Source organism: Elephantulus edwardii, unplaced genomic scaffold, assembly GCF_000299155.1.
Source record: "Elephantulus edwardii isolate Elephantulus edwardi_28Jun2011 unplaced genomic scaffold, EleEdw1.0 scaffold00018, whole genome shotgun sequence".
In the NCBI taxonomy this organism is placed as follows: domain Eukaryota; kingdom Metazoa; phylum Chordata; class Mammalia; order Macroscelidea; family Macroscelididae; genus Elephantulus; species Elephantulus edwardii.
In genome coordinates, this window is record NW_006399768.1 from 14777480 (window position 1) to 14782208 (window position 4729).

Sequence of the window (4729 nt, forward strand, 5' to 3'; positions counted from 1 at the left end):
GGATTCCCATTCTTCTCAGAGTCAGCCACAGTTTGTTATGATCCACACAGTCAAATGCCTTTGCATAATCAATGAAACACAGATAGACATTCTATTCCAAATCATCAGCATCTGTGGAGCTAATATAAAAGAGAGAGTGCTTTATACACTGTACAGTAAGACTGCAGCCACAAAGATAGTGGAGAGATTGTGGAGATACTGTGGCATTACTGTGGAGAGACTGTGGTACTGATAAAACCAGAGGAACCATGGAGATGTAGCAGTTATAAGTTTTGTTTTCTGAACTGAAATCTGAAAAAGATGACACAACCCACAAATTTGCTCTGAGGGAAACTTTGTTGAATGATTTTAATTTGTGCTACTGAACTAAACCAAGACTTTTACTAATTGAGGTATTGTGTTTTGCTGTTAATCTGGCTTGATACTGCTAGACTAAATCTGGATTTGCATTGGATGATATTCTTTGCCTCTGTCAATCTCCAATGTATTTCCCTGATAAATCTCAACAACTATGAGTAAAGTCTATGAGTCAACAATAAATATCAGACATGGATGATTTGTCTACAGTGATGCAGGAGCATGTGAGGCAGTGTGTGTGACAAAGCACTTATTTTTTTGGGACTGTGCATGTTATTGAAGGGGACAATTCCCCTTTATAAAGTCGGCAGAATTCAGATTCAGCTATCCTTATGTTACCACTGCTCCTTTAACAATATCCAATAGCCTGCCAAAAGAACAGACAAATAAATACGTCTTGGAAGATTAGTCTCACATAATTTGGGCGCAAATAGGTCTGTGTGACAGAGGAGGAAACCAAGTTTCTCCTTGGAGGCTAAGATTTTGAAACTACATTTCACCTACTTTGGGCATGTGGCAAGGACGGACCAGTGCTTGGAGAAGGACATCATGCTTGGAAGGGTGGGGGGACAGCATAGAAGAGGACTACTCTAATGAGAAGGATTGATACACTAACTGGGGTAATCGGAGTATGTGTGTAGGAATTGATGAGACAGGCTCAGGACAGAACAGTTTTCAGCTATGAGTTGCAGGTGACTCAACAGCACATAACAACAAAACAACTACAATTTGAGCATATTGCTAAGAGAGGTTACTGCTTATAAAGGGACAACATGCTTCAAAAAGTGAAGGCTCAGTGAAAAGGGAAGATTCTCAACAAAATGGTTTGACACAGAAACTTCAGTAATGAGCTCAAATATGTTAGAGATGATGAAAATGGCACAGGAAAAGTCAGGGTTCAGATATGTTGTTCATGAAGTTGATATGACTTGTACTCAACCTAATGTGACTTAGCTACAGCAACAACACTGGAAGGAAAAAATAAGCATCCAGGAATTGACTGAATCCCAAATGAGGTATTTCAACCCATGAAGTTTCTCTTATAATTTTCATTACTAATGATTAAGATAATCCACTGATTATTTCTTTGCTAAACCTCAGGTCTGGCTTTAATTGGTCAAACATTAATTTTTGGTCAAACATTCTCCTAAGTGGTATAGCACTGGTCTGTCCATTTGCTGTACAGAGGTAACTCATGGTTTCTCTGATGCTAAACACTGTGACACTGATAAATCAAATGTGATAATGATTATCCATGGTGGACAGTGTTTGGTGGAGCTCCCAGATTAAAACAAGCTTGGAAGCAGGAACAGCACCCAGTCCTGAAATAGCTTGCCTCTGGATACTCTATGAACTTGGAGAAAGGATGAAAGTTATTCAAGTGTTCATGTCTTTCATTCATTGGGTCACTCAGTGTGGTCTATGACACGATGACACTTAACAACAACGAACTGCCCAAACAGTACATAATGATTTTATTAAAGTAAAAAAAATCAACTGTTTAAAATAGACAGCCTAACATTTATTACATATAAGACTGCATGTTTGTGTGTATGTATTTTGTGCTGTGCTTCACAATTTATTGAAATGTTGTAGGAATTCTCTGTTTCAAAGGAGGAATTCTTTCCAGTGACTGAAAGCTTCATGACCAAAAGGTTGAGTTTAAAAATTTGTGGTTGATTATGATTGATAAATTTGACTTGTGAGACATAATCTTGCCTCATAAATTATTCTTCTTTTTACTTTTTAAAAAACATTTCCACATTGTTACCTATAGGTTTATATACTTTACCCATTTGCAGTGCTTAACTATAGAACTATGACTCTAATTTCAGTGTACAATGTTTGAGCAACACTATGAAAAATGTCACACTGAGCTTTGAGAAATTAAAATGTTAATAATTTTATGAATAATTTCCTGATATGCACATTCTGAGGCTTAATTTGAACGCTGTACTGATTATAAAAGCCTTTGAATAATTCATGGATAGACCTCCGTTATTCTGACAATTCAGTGTCTTCATTGCTGATCCAAAAATATGCCTTCTGACTCTTTGCCTCCTATGATTGGGAATGCAATCTTATAGTAATATTTTTTTTTTCGGGGGGAAAGCATGAATAAGAGAATCCTGCAGAAAATTAGCAGACAAATTTCCATTTCAGGTGAACCTGAAAGAACTATACATAAACATATCTGTGTCACTTCCTTTTCTTATTACTGATCACCTTATAAATGGTTTAAATATAGATTTAAATGTCTTTATCCAACAGAGTTGAGAGACAGAGACAAAATACTGCCAATTAAATAGAATCCTATTTTTCATTTTCTAATAGAACATATTTTACATGTTTTTGAGCTTCTGAAAAGAACTGGGTGTATTGTAGTGCTTTTCCAGGAAAGCGTAAATCAAACCCATGAATACATATATAGTTCCAGAGACATTTAACTTTTGGGGGAGGAAAAAACAAACACATAAAAATATTCACAAAATAGTCTTCAGATGTAATTGTCTTATGATTGAGCAATACCACCCGTAGGAAGTATCAGTAGGAGCAATACTACCATACTATTAGAGACATTCTTTTTTGTAGAGATAAGTTGTTGGTCACAGGAATTTTAATCTCTTCTACATAACAGTGATTCATTTTACTGATTTTTGCCGGTTTAGTAGTTAAGAATAGAGACTGTAGCGTCAGAGTGTTTGGGTTTCAATCATACTTTGTTCTTACTTTTTATAAAATTTTGAGTAAATTGCTTACTTTCCATAACCTAGTTTTTCTTGAGTAACTATGGAGGTGGGCTTGGTATTAAGAATAGCTTTTATATAAGTATAAAATTAAGAAATAAATGTTGTTGTTAAGTGCAACTCGTAGAAACCGATGAACAACAGCTCTGAACTTTACCCATAAGATAGTCTATATTAAGAATTAGCATACAATGCCGCATGAAGAGCTGAATAAAATTTATAAATGTTTACTTTATTACTGTTCTATGTGTGTTATCTTTGTATTCTAGAGTCTTATTTTTAGGTTTAATATCTTTTGTGTATGGAAGATAGTGTGAAGAGATCTCAGTTCAGGATGACAATGCTATTCCCCTGGGCAATTTCTAAGAATGATAATTAAAGCTTTCCTCTGTATTCTGATACTGCATGACATAAATGACTGATGAGGAACTCTATTTTTAAAAAGTGCTCCCATTTTATTTTCATAACGACTTAGTGCTTGGAATCGTGTATTCAACATGGACTTCTAAAGAAATATGAAACTCTGAAATACCTTTGTAAAATGGCGTCATTTGGGTATTTGTGCGTTTTCAGGATTAAAAAGGTCATACAAATTTTATCAGTTAAAGGATAAATATGTTTTCCAGATATATTCAATCCATATCTAGATGGAATCCACAAATTTAGAATGTATAGATTTTATTAACTGATTTAGATTTTTATACTTTCTACTTGTTGAGTACCATAGGGTTGGAACTGACTCATAGCTGACCATTTAGTGGGTTTTAAAGGCAGTTAACTGCAATAGAGGAGATTTAGAAATAAATAAGTTTATTATAAATTACAGCTTTAATTTGTTTTGTAAAGAACACAGGGCACAGGGCCATAAGCATCTCTTTGAAATTGCCAGAGAGAGTAAGAATAGCATAGCTTCTCACTGTTCCAGAGTAGAAAGCAAATAAAAAGCCCATAGCCCAGCCCTTTGGTTCCTCTAGAGCCATACCAGCAACAAGTACTTATTAATTTGTTTAAATCACAGAATTACAGTTATTTTACCAACAATGGGTTTATTATGAAGTGAGTGGAAGAGGAAAAGAAAGTCTCACAATACGAGTCCAGACATTACCCCAACAGTTCCAAGTCATAGTTCTTCAATGAGTCCAGGACCTGGTTTCAGTTCAGCAGTCAAATCTAAATCATCCATCAAATATGGCCACAGCGTAGTTATAACAAAATCATCCAGCAAGGTTTGCTTCAGAGAAGTTAAGTCAGCTTCTCCTTCAAACATCAGCAAAAACAGCCAAACCTTTAACTGTGGCCAAATGCGAGAAGTTTCAGGTCACGCCTTGTCATTATTAGTCCATAGCAATGCTATAGTCTTTGTACCACCAGGGTCTCACTCTTACCAGTGCCTTGCCTCCACAAACCTCATTCATCTCAAGTCTTGCTGCTTAGTGTGGGAAGCACATTTTCACTTTTCTTAGTCCCATAGCTGTTGGTGATTTACAAGACCATGCTGTCTGGAGTTAATGTAACTGGAGAACAGAGGAACCCAACTGTGATGGCTAAAAAAAAAAACAAAAAAAACAAAAAAACCAAAAGAAAAAGACAAGTTCATTTTTTTAAATTGTTATTAAATTTTATTA